Source organism: Grammomys surdaster, unplaced genomic scaffold (assembly GCF_004785775.1).
Source record: "Grammomys surdaster isolate TR1022 unplaced genomic scaffold, NIH_TR_1.0 363, whole genome shotgun sequence".
NCBI lineage: Eukaryota > Metazoa > Chordata > Mammalia > Rodentia > Muridae > Grammomys > Grammomys surdaster.
In genome coordinates this window covers 11,544,616-11,561,743 of record NW_021604782.1, presented here as the reverse complement: position 1 = coordinate 11,561,743, position 17,128 = coordinate 11,544,616, and the positions used below count along the sequence as shown (strand labels likewise).

At 40.0% G+C, this 17,128-nt stretch overlaps 1 protein-coding gene across 3 annotated transcripts in view; it reads left to right on the top strand.

Moving 5' to 3' along the window:
- Positions 1 to 17,128, top strand: part of Tnc (tenascin C) — an 88,387-nt gene that overhangs the window by 8,265 nt on the left and 62,994 nt on the right. The gene's annotated exons all lie outside the window — the stretch shown is intronic.

Here is a 17,128-nt window from a genome sequence, read left to right as displayed (position 1 = left end):
GAGAGAGAGAGAGAGAGAGAGAGAGAGAGAGAGAGAGAGAGAGAGAGGGAGGAGAAAACCATATAAATGGAGTTTGCTTCACAATAATTGCCCAAAGTATGTTTGTTTTTGGTTTTTCTTTCACTCTTCTAACTTTCTAATTTTTTTAAATTTTCTAATTTTTTTCATTTTTGCAGCACTGGCCTTTATGCATGGCCCACAAGCACTCTGCCAGTTTAGCTACACCTTCTGTATTCTGAGATCAGGTCCTAGGTAATTGATGTTGGTCTTGAACTTTCTCTGTAGCCAAGAATGACCTTGAGTTTTCTCCATCTTCCTCCTTCCTAGTGATGAGATGACTTGCATACACCACCACACCTGGTTTCAAAGTAATCCATTCACCCACTTTGATCAGGATGAAATCTTGGGGCTATTGACAAATTGTATCAATACAGGCAATTTTGAGTCAGCTTGCTACAGCTAATAATCCAATGTCACCATTCCCTGGCATCATATTATAGATGACAAATTCACTCATCCTACCTGCACTCATATCAATGGGTAAGAATTAATTGTGGCAACCACTAAGGTGATCTATGGTTTAACTCTTCCACCCATTTGTACCATAGTTATCATAGATAATTTGAGTGGCCCTGATTTCTTTCAAATATCACCCCAAGGCAGCATTTTATAAGAAAGTAATTCCAAATATATTAGCCAAGGTTCTCAAAGAGCAACAGAACTGCGCAAATATCAGAAAGAGATTTAATGTATTGGTTCACAGGATGTGGTCTAAGTAGTCTAACAATGGCTGTCTCACACTGGAAAGGCTGAGAATCCAGTAAATGTTGAGTTTATAAGACTGAATATCTCAGCAGTCTCCACTGGGTACTGACGGTCTGGAGGATTCCTGGAGAACTGCTAGCCTCCAGGCTGTGTTGGAATCCTTAAGAAATTGCTTCTATTATTGGTAAAGGAATGCCTCAGCAGCAGAGTAGATAAACATGCCAGGAAGAGAGAAGATACAGTGTGCTATGTATTTGGGGTCTACCTCTGATTCCTTGATGCTGCACACCAGGCTACAGAATGAAGTAGAGTTTGAAATGGCTAGGGTTCTGCAGGATCCCAGGCTGGCAGAGAGAGAGAGAGAGAGAGAGAGAGAGAGAGAGAGAGAGAGAGAGAGGAGGGGGTGGTCTTAATGTTACAGCTCTTTTAGGTGAAGGCCTTCTCCAATGGTCTTCAATGAAACAACTCTCTGAAAGGACCTTAGCTTATACACATACCTTTATTTGGGCTGGGTTTGTATGCATTTACTTTATTCAGGGTGAACCAGGGCTATATATAGACCTTGGAGAGTGGGAAGGAGTTTTTAGGGTAAATAAAATCATTGGCTAGAGTTTAAAGTTCTGTGAATGCCTCATTTGTGTAGAGAGACATTCCAGGAATCCCAGGTACTTATGAGGAGGGTTCTTATTGGGATTGAGGAGAGGAAGTTGAACTTGTAGGTCTTCCAAGGACTACTCACCTGTCCCAAGGTAGAAGGTATGAGAGGTTGGGCCTCCCAAAGAGGAGGAGAAGCCCTGCTGGTTATGGGAGTCCTCCATTTTCTGCTGAGTTCCTATGATTTAACCAGTCATGGTAGATGTTTAACCTAAGTTAGCAGGCTTTCCCCACAGACAAGCAGACAAAGAAACAAATTTCCTTGTTGCACGATCTTTTATGTGAGCTGCCACCAGAAGGTGCTATCCAGATTTAAGATGGGTCATCCTGCTTCAAATAATCTGATCAAGAAAATCCCTCACAGAAGTGGCCAATAGCTTAGATTCTGTCAAATTGACAAACAAGATTAGCCATCACACCAAATATATTTTACTAAAAGGTTAAGTAGTCAAGGTAAAAAGTGAAAGTACCTGATTTTCTTATCACTAATCTAGGTCTCCTAGCATATAAGTTAAGACTAAACTTTAGAATATCATTTTATTTCTTTCTTCTATACCATATACAGTATGGTATGTCCTCTACTGCTGTTATGCTTTCTTAGTTAGGATTTCTATTGCTATGAAGAGACACCATGACCAAGGCAACTCTTATAAAGGATAACATTTAATTGGGTTTGGCTTACAGGTTCAGAAATTCAGTCCATTATCATCAAGTGAAAGCATGACAGTCTCCAGGCAGGCATGGCACGGAAGGAGGAGCTGAGAGTTCTACATATTGTTCTGAAGGGAACCAGGGGAAGACTGGTCAATCCCACCCCTTACAATGATACTTTCTGCCAACAAGGCCACACCTACTCCAACAAGGCCACACCTCCTAATAGTACCACTCCCTGGGCCAAGCATATTCAAACCACCACATTTGATTTGAATATAAAATGTTGCCCAAGGTTTTTTCTCTCAATGCTTAATTCTCAACTGGAGGTGTTATTTAGGAGACTATAGATTCTATAGTCTAATAAAGAATTTTCAAGAGGATGGTCTGGGTGACAGAAGTGATATGCCTTATGTTTCCTATAATCCAGATCCCTGGCCTCCAAACAGACGCTGAGCCTCAGCTAGCACCATGCTTTCTACACACAGCTTTTATATTTATTTTTTCTTGTAAATGTCATTCTCTCTTACATAAAATGGCATTCTGTTTTACATCTAAATGACCTTCTTTCTTCAGTTGTCAATTCCAATGCCCTTCTCCAGGTACAATAGACGTTACCGTACTGTGCCCTTTTGTGCCATCCCTTATATCAAACTGTAATTATTATTCAATAGATCAACCCTTCTAACAAAGCAGTTCTCAAGAGAATATTTGTACGTGGTTCACCTGAAAATTGGCATGACCCAAAATTAATCTTATGTACCTAATAAAACTCTCTATTTCTAAGACTCACAAATCCATTTGCCATGAATCTTGCTCAGAAAAACTAGAGTTAGAAGTTGTTTACATGTTCCATACTCTGGTCTCACAGCTATGCAGGATGATAACACACCTTATGAAAGCAGGAAGCCATGCCAGCATTGGGACAGGAAATCCATGTCAGGACACAGACTTCAAGGATTATCTTTGCTTTCAAAGCCAGTCCTAAAATTAACTGCCATCATTACTTGGGATTTGGGAAAGGCCAGTACCAAGGACAGAGGACATCCATCAGGGGATTTGAGAATGAGTCAGAGATGCTTGTTGTAACAAGATTGATCAATCACCAACTAGTGGAAGGAATAAATGTTCTCAGGGAAGCGATGAAGATAAGGATCTCTTTGTCTTTGGATATGGGGAAAATTACAAGCCATAGAAAGAAATGAATCAGCATGCACTTCCTGACTTCCAAGTGCATGCTGATAAGAGCCTGATATATATGTCTCCTCAGAGGCCTTCAAGAGTCTGACATATTCAGAGGCAATGCTCACAACTAGCCATTGAACTGATCATGGAGTTCTCAATGGAGGAGTTAGAGTGAAGACTGAAGGAGCTGAAAGGATTTGCGGCACCATGAGGAGAGCAACAATACCAACCAACCACAGCTCCCAGGGTCTAAACCACCAGCCTGGGAGCACTTAGGGAGGGATCCAGGGCTTTAGCTGAATATGTAAGAGTGGAGGGCCCTGCTGGGCATAGGTGGAAGAAGAGAACCTTGACCTCATGAAGGCTGGACGCCCCTGGGGGTGGGAAAATTGAGGATGGGGAGGTGGGAGTGGGGGGGTAGATAGAGGTTACATCTACAGAGAAGAAGGAGGAGGGGTGAGGGGATTGGGGGTTCCGAGGTGGGTGGGGGATGGGGTAAGGGGACAACATAGGAAATGTAAATAAAACATCCAATAAAATAAATTAAAAAAAAAGAAAGAGAAAATTTTTGTGAAAATAAAATTTTCAAATAAAAGCAAAGATATAAAAAAAAACAAAAAAAACAAAACAAAAAAAGAAGAAAGAAATGAATCACGATTAAGAGTGTGGTTTTGGTATCTGAGAGGTCTGGGTCCAAAATATTTTTGTTTGCTGTGCAAATTTGACAAAATATCTGCTCTAACTTTAAGTTTCTAAATATACATAAAAAACACAATATAGCAATACCTATTTTAGAAGATCATGGTGATTATTAAATAGTGTTGTGTATTACATTGCTTCAAAAAAAATTGGCATGTGGCACAGATGGTTAAAGTCATTCATGCTGACACTGCTTTTTAGGCAGTTCTTGGTGATAAGACCCTACTTGGTAAGCAGTTCTCAAATTGTGGCCTATGAAACAGATCCCCACTAAGAGTCATTAAAGAGGGTTCTGTGATTGGTAAGTCTGGAAACACTTGACAACATCTTGAAATTCGGAGTTCATATGGTCTTTTCACCCACAGTTCCAAAGGCTGACAGCACTATAGAAACAATAAGCTAATATCCTATAATTCATTATAGAGCTATCTTATTCTAGGGCAAAATTGTGTGTGCTGGGTAGTATGGAAAGAACAGAAAGCCACTTGCCTGGAGACTTTGACGTTAAGAAATTTCACCAGTAAATTTCATGTCTTGGGAGTCCCCACATCCTGGTTCATAGATTAAGATTTACAGCTGTGCCTACACAGGTTGGAAGAGACAAGGAGGTTCCATGGAGCATCATTTTGAAGGACATTGATCCTATTATAGAGATCCCTACCCACATGACCAGTTACTTCCCACCAAGTAATAGTATATTATCGTTAGGTTTCATTATATGAGTGTCGGGAGAATCCACAACTATCCAGATCATGCCATAGGGGAAGAAAGGTGATAAAAAGGAGTCAGATAAACTCATAAAATCTTTAAAGGTGACATAAGAATAGAATATAGAACTGAGATTTTTAAGCAATGGTTAGGAATCTGAATATCCCTGTTTGATTAGAAACTAATGGAAGGTTTAATGCAATCAAATTCAGAATCTGAGAAATTCTGTCCAGCTCTGGTGAATCCATATCCCTAATCTGATGGCACCACTGACATGCTTATCATGTGTTGGACCATGATCTTGGAAACTATGCCAGAGCACTAGGCTCCACAGTTGCTCAAGGGAACTGTAAATTTATCCTCCTACATTTAAGTTGACAGTGAAAAGGGCAAACATCCCACTTGAGCCAAAACAGACATGCCCAGGTCAGGAAACCTAGCTGGAGAGGCAGAGACATGCGGAGTGTCATCCCAATTAGCAACTCTTTCTGGCTAGGGAACCCAGTGAGCACAGCCAGACCCCAGCAGATTCTGGAACCCTGTCTAATCCAAAGGGAACCTGCCAACATGTACCCAGGAGCTAATAATCACTTGCAAACAGTGCACCTTGGCTTCAGTGTTCTCCAGAGAAAAACTGTACAAAGTAGGAGAGCCAGCCAGAGCTCAGCGAGGAAGGCAGAGGTCAAATACTTCCGGACTTACATGTGGAGACAGCTGCTATGGGGTCTGAGAAGCAGAAGACAAAGGAACCGTTTCCTCACTCCTTATCTTTTCTCTTACTGAACAGCTCAAATTTTAAGTTTGCATTTTTATCAGAACTGAAGAAAGTTGTTTGAGGAGCCATCCCAATGTGGCACAATGTGGTTAAAATGTCACACAGGAGGGTCACAGGGCAGGCTTCAAAAGCTGTTTTGTCTCATGACCTAGTTCTTAAGCTTCCTTGAGTCTTAGTTTAACTTCCAAACAGGCATAGTAATACTCAACACATTAGCTTCTTATATCAGTAATAAAATCAATGAAAAACCTGAGGCATAATGTTTGGCACAAGACAAGATGAGAGGGAGAGAGAGAGAGAGAGAGAGAGAGAGAGAGAGAGAGAGAGAGAGAGAGAGAGAGAGAGAGAATGAGCACACATGCACACATGTGCGCACATGCACACAAGCAGACAGACATATTTGTGGAAGTTGGAGGACAACTTAAGAGAATCAATTCTCTCTTTCTTGTAGGTCCCAGGGATTGAACTCAGACCATAAAGATTGGTGACAGGTGCCTTTATCCACTGAACTATTCCACAGCCCCACAAAACAAATCTATAGTTGGTAAATAACAGAATGTTGGTTTTCCTGCCAATCCAGCTCTATTTGAGTCTGTAACAGCAACTGTAATAATCCCTATATTCTGCCAGGGGTCAGCAAACTGTGATATAGACGCCTATTTTTGTACATTCTTTTGTATTAGAACACAGCCATGCTCGTTTGCATATTTTCTATAACAGTGTTTGCTATAATAGTAAAGTTAGATACTTATGAAGTCTTGTCTAGCAACCAAAATACCCGACAGAAGCAACATAGAGGAAGCAGGGTTTATTTGGGTTCAGAGTTTCAGAGTCTTACACAAGGATGGCAGGGGAGGGCAGCTCAGGACTCAGCCTGAGGTGTCAGAAGCATGCAGCCCTAGCTTGCTTACCTAGATGGCAGGGAGCATAGGAAATTAGACTGGAAAGAGATTGGCTCTAAACCCACAATGCCCACCACTGACCTTTCTGGCCTCTATCCACCATGCTCACATTCCCAAAGGCTCCACAGCCTCCAAATTAGTCCCACAGCTGAGGACCAAGTATTCAAGCTGGGAACCAAAGGAGATGATTCAGATTCAAACCCTAGGAGAAAGAGGTGATCTGACAACACGTTTATTCTCAGGTCATTTAAAGAAATCTTGACTGACCCTTCCAATCAGTATGCCAGATTTTCATGCAGTTTCCAGTCACTGTGACCTTGGCAAGCCATATATTATTATACACATAATAAGACAGAGACAGAAATAAAAGTTTGTCTAATAAGTCTTCCCAGCACAGGTAGGGGCACACTACTGTTGTCCATCCTCCCTTTATCCAGTTTTGACCCTTTCACTCTCTTATTATCTTTTCTCCTTCCCTTTACCCTCCTTTATCAGCTCCCTTTCCCTCTCCCCATTCTCCTTCTTCTCCCTTTCCTTCTCCTGTGGTCTTTCCTAACGTGTTCTCTCAGATTAAATATTCTGATTTCCCCACCATATGCTGAAATAAATAACTCTGCTTGTCCAGACATAAAATTCTGCATACTTCTATTCACTGCCACTGTGATAAACTACTCTGAGGAAAAACAAGAGAAAAAGTGTTTATTTTGTTCACAACTTGGGATCCATTATTTTGGTACAGTTATAGCACAAGGACTTGAAACTGGTAGTAGCTATGTTACATTCAGCATCAAAAGAATTGAGTGTTGAATTAAGGTATGGCTGTCTGTATTCAGATCACTTTCTCTACTCTTATATGATCCAGGATACCCTGCCTAGGGAATGGTACCACCCATGATGAGCAAGTCTTTCTGCCTCAATTAAGGTAATCAAACCAAACAAATGCACAAATCACTTCATCTAGACAATTCGTCATTGAGATTTTCTTCCCAAGTAACTCGATCGTGTTAAGATAACAAACTCAACTTAAAATTCCAAAAGAAAGTTTTAAGTTTCAGGGTCTCTGAAATTTTCTGATATCCTGACTGATTTCTTGGCTATACATAGTCCAAAGACCAATTTTCCAGGAACTATTGATTTTTAAAGTCCCCTGTCTGCTACTTCTTGCCTTAGCATCCTCTCACTTATTAACAGTCTCTTTGAGCCAAAATGAAGGAGAGAAGGCTGTTCTCTACCAGCTCTAGAGATCTGCAGGAGATATAGACACTTTAGTTCATTTGGCTTCATGCCCTCTTCTCAAGTTCAACATGGTAAACAAAATTACCATGCACACCCCAGTTTTCCAACTTCATTTTCCCTCCATGACTTCAACAACTGCATTCATGTTAATAAAACTGAGGGTTCCCCTGGCATTTAACTATTACATAAATGTTAATTTCTGAAACCAAACAACAAATCTTGTTTCAAAAAATTACTCATTAGAACAAATGAAACCTAAACTTCTGCAGAATGAGACAGAGACAGTACCCTGAGACAGTACCTACCCTTCATTCAGATTCAAGTTGTACTGACTAGATAACTTGCTAAACTGTCTCAAGCCTGTGCTTTTGATAGCAGGAAACTATGAACAGTGTTCTCTGATTGCCTAAACTTGGATCATGATGAAAAGGCATTTGTAATGGGCCAAGAACCAAATAAATAATTCTGATCTGTCCCACTTTAGGTTCTAGTTGCTTAAGCTCTTCCATCCTGGGGCTTCACCCTTTTATGACAGACAGGTTCTGGCCAGATATTGCATAATTTCTAATGGGTAAGGTCTGAAAAGAGAGAGAGGATCAAGGGTTTGTCCTGTCCCCGTACTCGCCACCCCTTGTGTGCTATCAAACCCAACCTATGACGTATTTCAAACACAAAAGAATCAAATAAGTTTGGGAAACACACTATAAATGATCTTGGAGGTTTCCACAAACACATAAAAGACCCTGGAAAATCCTGAAGTAAAGAATGATGCGTAATTTGTTTAGCTTAAAATAACATTGGCTTTAAAAATAGCCTATTCCAAACATGATTAACTGGGAAATACTTTGCTCAGCATTAATACCTCTCAACATGCCACAGATTACATGTTAGGAAATCACTTCCTGCATTTGTATGGCTAAATTAAGCCTAATTCTGAGTTTAGACTTATCTTTATTTTTCTGGCTTTCGTGTAACTTCATAAAGACTTTTTACACTGTTAATAGTTTTTGTTTTTTATTTGGGGGGGGTGCAAACTCCAGGTTCTTTTGAAGTTAATCCTTTGAACTTAGTCATACAAACTAGCCTTTGGCATCACTAAGTTTCTGGAGGATAACTGAGGGTTAAGAATGCTGCCTCTAACTGATGAGTCAGACCACCTGAATTAAACTCTCCTTCCTCTTCTAGCTATGTGACCTCAGTTTCCCCATCCTTGGGGAGGGGAAAATAAAGGAAGAAATGTCAGGGATCTTAGGGAAGACCCAATGAAATAATCCATATAAGGCATAGACAGTACAGATGTTTTCAATTAGGACTGGTTATTATTGTAGCTTTTAGGTGATCCCATTTTGAGAAAGGAAAAGTAGACACTACGTGTCTGCATGCCTTTTTTAGGCACACTAATTAATTACTGGAGTGGACTCAGTTTTCCATAGTTTCTGGTTTCTTGCTACCAATCTTAGAGATCCATTTTTATTTCAGGGGTCAGGTCCTATCAAAGTGTATCAAGGCTGGCTAAACTGGGTGCCACCTGGGTTTGGTAATTGTCAGTGTCTCTATCTGGCTGCATCTAAGAGTAAACCTCAGGCCAGCAGAATTCCACTCATTCAAATACCAAGACTGCTATTTCAGAAAAGGTTTCCATACACTCCAGTCCCCACATTCCAAATATTTAGCACACGCATTCACAGTGTCCTGCTCCTGTGCTGCTCTCTGTCCATAACCTGTCCCTCCTGAATAAATATCTCTAATTCTTTAACCTTGGCTCAATCATTTGAGACCTATGAAAGAGCCAACTGCATTTCTTAAAATTCTGGTGGAAATACAAAATAGAGGAGGCTATTGTTCCAGGAGAAATGAATTCAAATTTGTTTTTGAAATGATTTTCCAGAATTTTATAGGAATCTATAGTGTTGCCATTTGGTCAAGTCCACTCTTTATTTTCTTTTATGTCTAGGCAAGGAGCAGAAGAGAGAAAACTACTGCTCTGCAGAAATTTTATTTCAAAAATTGAAACCAGATCATTGCAAGGTAGCTTGTGGTCTGAAACTATCAATGGACCTAGTCATTTTTCATCCAAGCTGCTCTTAGGTATACTAGACCACAAATATGAATCTCATTATTGTGCCTAGATGGAAATATTTTATGGATTAAAACTTGGGGATTTAATTTTGTTAGTAATGAAACTTTTGTTCAAGGAGAAGGAAGGGAGCCACAAAATACCACCAGTGATTCATCCAAATACCTGAAAGGAAAAATCAATAAAATATCTGGATCCCTTTGTATTTAATATTGGCTATTTTGATCATATTTAAGTGGAAGGTTAAATTTGGTTTGACAGAACTATTGCCGAATTAGCAGCAAGTCACAGATCATTACAACCAAGAACATTCTAAAACTGGGGTTCCTTGTGTCCTAGGTACAGTCTTTGGTGTTGGGTATACAAAGCTGAATTCCTCCTATAACTTGACTTCATGAAACCCAAATCTTTATATAGTCTAACTATATGTTAGATGCACAATGCACAACTAAATCAGCCTAGCATAAGTATAAAATAGAGTTGAAACATTTCCAGACATCAAAATCTTCCTTAAGTAGTTCTCAGTTCAGAAGACAGAAAGGAAGATAGCTAACTTCCAGTAATGGATGGTATTTTAGTTTCACTTGAGAGATAGATTAAGTCTGTCCATTCAAGTGGGGCAAGTGGAGCAAGTGGACTTTCAAGACGCCAAGAACTCTCTCCAAAAAATGTTAGATTCTGCAGCATCTCAGAGGTGCCCAGCAGCTTGCTTCACCCCACAGCAGTAACCTCAGGTTCTGATCACATGGAACAGATAGAGTCCCCTTCGGCCTGCTGTTTGAAGGTCAGGTAGACAGAGCAGCAACTGCTCTCAAACGCTAACTTCTTCCATTGACCTCCAATTGCAAAAGGCGGTGAACAGTGATGGACGGACTCAGAGGACTTGGGTTTATATCCTTACTCCTTAGTGACATCCCAGTTTGCACATATGACATAATAAATGTATGCCTCAGTTTCTTTATCTTCAAAATGAAGATAGAAACTTTACCTTGCAACTTGAGAAGGATTTGAAGTCTTATATTTAAAATGCTTAGCGCTAGCTCTCAAAAAAAAAATACAATCAATGAATAAAACTCAGTATCTTCCGTACTTCCATTATCATTGTCAGTATCCTTCTCCTTGAACTTCCAAGGACTCTCCAACCAGTATTTGGTTCACCTGGGCTTTTCATCCTTCAGTAATCCCTCTGTGAGCTCCTTAGCCAAGAGTACCACTTTCTTCCATAACTCCTTCACTGAGGCTGGCACTGCTACTGCTCTTGTGCATGCATAGTTTCCACATGCATTTCCACAATGACCTCTGGGAAAAGGACATAGCTCTTTACTCAGTTCCTCCTCCTCAGTGTCCTGCACACTATGAAGCCCACAGTGAGTAAGAAGCAGTTATATCTGGAAAGAGTCTCAGCATGCCTGCCCGTTCTGTTGGGCTAGGACTATGCAACATCTTCCCTAGTTTGCAGCGACACTTGAGAGTATCGTGACCATTTAAACCAGTGATGTGTGGTTTGAAAAACAGTTACACTTGAGACTGTTCAGCAGGTAGTTTTAAGCCTTCTTATTCTGGGGATCATATTTGTTTTGGCTACTGTTGTATCATTCACACTTAACTAGAGGCTTGACACATGGTAGGTATTTGATTAGGATGGATGGATGGAAGGCAGATGGATGGATGGATGGATGGATGGATGGATGGATGGATGGATGGAATAAAGTCATACAAAATCAAGAATTCTAGCACAGGAGTCCTCTCAGTTCCCTTCCCTTATACTTCTCTCTGGAGACCATTACAATTGACTCAGGCTAAGAATTCATGGAAACTTTTCATATGTACTTCCTTTGTTATTATTTTTCTTTTATTTTTGAGATAATAATATAATTATGACATTTCTTCCTCACCCTTCTTTCCTCCAAACCTTCTCACATACCACTCCCTGCTATCCTTCAAATCCATGGCCTCTTTTTTCCCTAATTGCTACTGTAGGAGTACGTGTATATGAACATACATATATACTCCTAAATATAACCCGTCCAGTCCTTATCATCATAAACTTAAATGTATGCTTCAGGGCTGACAGTTTGGTACTGAACAACCATTTCTCTGGAGAGGACTACCTCTTCCATTGCCAGCACATTCTTCAGTTACCTAGAGTTCTTTGTGTAGGGTTTAGGCCCCCTGGGCTTTCCATATCCACTTTTTCATGTCTATTGGTGTCATCCTTATTCAGCTCAGATCTGGTTAGCCATGTTGGTGGGACTTTATGAGTATAGCTTCTGATATTACTAGGAGACAGAGATTCATAGCAGCCTCCCCAATCCTCTGTTTCTTACACTCTTTTTACCCCCACTTCTACAGTATTCCCCCCTCCTCCAAGCCTTATATGTGAAAGTGTGTTGCAGATATATCCATTAGGACCGAGTTCCATAACTCTGAATTTTGATTGGTTGTGATTTTTTTGTAGTGGCCTCCATCTGTTGCAATGAGACATTTCCTTGACCTTATTTTTATTTTTTTTTCCAGCTTTACTGAGGTAGAATTGAAAAGCATTGATGTATAATATAATTATTAGATAGACACATAGACAATTTCAAGATAATAACCAATACATCTACCACTACACATAGTTACTTTGTATAGTGTGAAAATAAGAAATTTCTACTATCTTAGTAAATTCCAAATATATAATGTAATATTATCAATCCATTTCAACATAATGGTTCCCATAAATAAGTATGTGCTCTGATGATTGTATATGGCTGTTTGGGGTAATCTATGCAGCATTATCCTACAGTAGGGCTTTCTCAGAACTGTGCCATTATTTGCCTGTGTGTGCACAGTGTGAGGGTACCACTGATTTACCACTACTGGACTCAGTGATCCTCTACTGTTGGTTGTAATCCCTGCTCAAGTGTGATTCTGATTTTATAATCTGATTTCTGACTGCATATGGAAAGCACTGTGAGGTTGGGCCAAGTGTTTTCCATTAAGAGAACAGTTTTGAAAAACTAAACCACAGACAGTCTGTTCTGAAGAAATCGCTGGCCCAGTATCATGGACAACTATCCCAGTAGCTGCTCTCGGCCTCAGAGCAGCCTTGGCCAAAGTTCTGACCTCCCAGAAAAGAGCTCCACCCAATTCATTCACTCCCTTGTTTCTGCTACTGAATTAGACCAAGGCTAAGGGAATCCTGGATCTGGAGCCACAGCCTTTTCGTTCTCCTAAGGATTTCAGAATGTCTCTGATATCAGACTAACTGAAACATTGAGGACTGTATGTTTCCACAGAGAAAGCCACAATGGGAACTAGAGAGATGGTTCAGTAAGTAAAGGTGCTTACAAAGTGACCTGAGTTCAGATCCCTAGGATCCATGTAATAGCCAGATGGAATCACAGTATATAATCCCAACATTCCTGCAGCAGGAAGCAGAGACAGAATCACCTAGAAGTTCATGGGCCTGTATAGTAAGCTATGCTCAGTACAACAGAGAAACAAAAGAGACTTTGCCTCCAACAAGGTGGAAGATGACAACTGGCTCCTAGAAGTTGGCCTCTGCCCATTCATGCACACAGACCCACATGCACAGTTAAATAAAACTTAAGAGAAAAAAAAGGAAGAAGGGGGAGGAGAAAGGAGGAAAGGGAACAAAAAATAAGTTTAAGGAGAAATGAATAGGTTTTGGGAAAAGGAGGGACTTTTCAACAGCACCTTAAGAATTTATTTTTGGTCACAAAATAGCCTTATGCTGACCACCTTCTCCAAATAAGACACAAACCATCATGCCTACTAGACGTAAGATCTAGTTTATTTTAAGTTTTAGCTAAGAAAGTGTTTTGAATAAATTCACTCATTTCTTCTCATATGCAGCTGGTATTGATGTTGTCATTATACAGATGTGAACATAGAGGCCCAGACAACCAATGTTTTACATCCACTGCCACAGCAACAAGGTAGAATGATATGGAATTGCTGCCACTGGTCATTTTTTATCTAAAGACAATTTGTAACTTGTGGTTCATACTAATAGGACAAACAGAGTCAAGCTATAACAATATTTGACCCCCTCTAGTGCAGATGGTTCCAAACATCACATAGTCTCTTCTAGGACATTTATCCATTTTAGCATTTATTATTCCTCCCAGTAAAGATCTGTTTCTATGACTGCCTCCTTGACTGACCTCATTAGAACAAACACAGAGCTGTCCATTACCGGTCTCTGAGACTCTCTACTAGCCTATATCTATCCTAAGGCTTATAATCACATCATTCAACTCATCTTTAATGGGAAAAAAAAAGAACAAGTCATTTTTAAGTGGCAAGTCTCTGAGACAATCGACAGTCTCACTGATATGTTACTGGACACCAATTAAAGCTCCATGATCCTATCTCCAACAGAAAATGACTTGCCAGTGCTGAAATTCAGACCCTCATGGCTCAGAAGGGTCTTTGGCTCATCAGTTTAAGTTTTCTCTGTATTTTTTCACCCAGAGTGTCCTGGATTCACTCAACTGAGGGGATCAGATGTCCTTGGAACACAAATCTACACTTAAGGCTGTTTCCTGGCTCCTGTCTCTTCCTGACACATTCTAAGAAGGAATTTATAGATGTTGGGAGGGACAAAGAATGAGGAATTTGTAGACCATTTTAGAGGCCTGTGTTAGCAGCCCCATGCTTGACTGACCTAGCACAATAAAATTTTCTTTCCTATAAGCCAGAAGAAAGTTTTGCCGTAATACCTTAGAGATGCCAAAATGATGTGGAAACGAGTTCGTCTACATTTAAAAAAAATGGAATCATTGTTGTCTATCCAAGTCCAGGATATTCCATGTATGTACCTAAGTCAAAAAGATAAACACATTCCATGAGCTACTAATCACGATGTCACAAGTAACTAACTCGGAGCGCGTCTCCAACCACATAAGGCTTTCCAGATAAAGTTGATACATGTCTAAAGCTGACATCATGTTTTGCTTATTCTCCAGCTATGATCAGGGAAAAATATTCAAAGAATAACTCTTTTATCTCATAACAGTTTCCAGCCTAGAGAAATGACTAAAGATAACCTTTAGTATATCCCACGCTTCTTATGGGTACTGAAGTGTCCAAACTTGTCACCAATCCAGTCATCCATAAAGAACATATACAACAGCACTTGTTCTTTTGGGCACATGAAGACAACCCCACATCTTCTCCTCTGGGATTATTATATGGTAGTACTGACACACTCCATGTTGGCTTTCTCAGCTATAAGACAAGGAGCACCAGTCATCAGCTTCCTATAACACATTCTCCAGACCCTTTATTTCCAGTCACTTCCCATAAATATAAGAGTCCAGGGTACTGGAAAGATGAATCTGCAGTTTAAGAGCATTTGCTGCACTTCCAGAAGACCCAAGTGTCATTCCCAACACCTACATGGCAGCTCAAAACCATCTATAGCTTGAGTTCTAGGGAGTATGATTCACTCTTCTGGCCTCCACCGACAGTACGCATGCATGTGGTACACATACAGACACACACAGAGAGAGCAACCATGCATGTAATAGACATGTAGGCAAAACATTCACACATAAAATACAATTTTTAGCAATAATCACTTATCTGTACTTTTATGGTCCTTATATATTAAATTGTTCATCCTAAAATTATTAAATCATAAGCTATCTGAACTTGACTGCCCATATCTAACCTCAATCTCTCAACTAATTTCCCCAAAGTCTTCCCTCTGAAGAGACATAAACCAGCCAGTTATTGGCATACAGCAAAATATTTTGCATTGTTAACGTCATTATTTCTCTCTAGTTCTACCCTCTCTAGAGCACATATTTCTATTTTTAGCAAATTGATCTTTACAATATTTAGTTTCTCATACACCAGTGATTTCTACAGCCTCTCTGATCCAGGTCCAAGTTGCCACTGAATTTGGGACGGGAATCAACTGAGGTCAAGTTCTGCCTTAGGCAAAAAGTGCTATTGGCATAGACTCTTGCTAGGTTGTGATCCCAAGAGTATAACACAATGTCATGTCCTGTTGATTGACTGCTAATAATGTACCAGACAAAGTACTGAAGCTCCAATACAGACCTCTAATTCTTAATTCCCCCTGGTGTGTGTGTGTGTGTGTGTGTGTGTGTGTGTGTGTTTGTGTGTGTTTGTGTGTGTGTGTGTGTGTATGTGTGTGTGGTGTTTGTGTGGAGGGTAGTAGTGGTATGATGTTGCAGAAGTCAGAAATCAATTTTAAATGTCTTTCCCCCAATTTCCTCCAGAGACATCAACCTTGTTTTTGGGTTTAGGATTTTTCTTTTTTGGGGGGCATAAGACTAGCCCTCTCACTTGGTCTGGAACTTGTAGATTATACAGAATCCTCAGAGAGCTACAACCATGTGCTCCTATGCCCACACTTTTACATGGATTCAAAGGAACAAACCGAAGTCCTTGTGCCTTAATGACAAGCATTTTACTGATACATCTTTGAAATTGTTTCTGCCCTTTACTTTATAAACAAGCCCAGAGTCGTAGCTTAAAGGATAAATACCTTGACCAACTTAAAAAGCCAGAAAGCACTTAGACGTTCCACAACACAGACGATGTGGATGATCTTTCCCAAAGCACCATGGCAATCCTCAGACACCATGAGCTGATGTGAAAGATAACCCTCAAAAACATCATTTCTCCCTATGAACCTCTTAACTACACTATGAAATAGCTTCCCTCTTCCTACATTATTCTTAAGTCTTCCTTTGGGGTCTCAAGCAACAGCTCAGGTGCACATTGTAATGAGAGAGAACCATAGGTAACTTTCTGTCAAGTATTTACTACTCTCATATGTATGTAAGCCATTATTTTGGAAGTCTTTAAATGAGCCAGAGTTTAGCGAGGCACTCATATTTTTACTCAGTAATTTCTTCAAGCACCTTTGACCCCTCCTCTCCCCTGCCTGAATGTCTGTGCACATGAATGACAATGTGACTGATGAATAGGCCAGCTTAGCAGTCAAAAGAAGTTCAAGGTACATCTTCCTCTACGTTCTGTCTCATCTAATCCTCCTCACTATTTATATCACATCCTAAATTGCTTCCTTCCCGATAAGCTATACTCTTGTTATTCGTTGGACAATTCCTGTAATTTTCAAAGCCATAAGCAGTTGACTCTATACTCAGAAAACAAATCATCTACATTCTTGTTTTTCTTTGCTCCATAAATACCATAAGGGCTGTTCCATTTTCTCCTTAGTTCTGTTGTTAAGTCCCAACAGAGTTCATGCCTGATCCTATATTTATTTCTAACACCCACAGATCTCGGGCTGCTACAGAATATTCAGTGTAAGTTCTGTCAGTACTGATCAATCTGAGAAGACACTAGAAACTCGTGGACAACTCTTACTTTGGATACCTGATTGAGAAGCGCTCTGTTAAGTTCTTCTAAAGCTTAGATTGTGGAATGTTCTGGATAGATAAATCAAGGAGAAAGGAATCTGAGGTA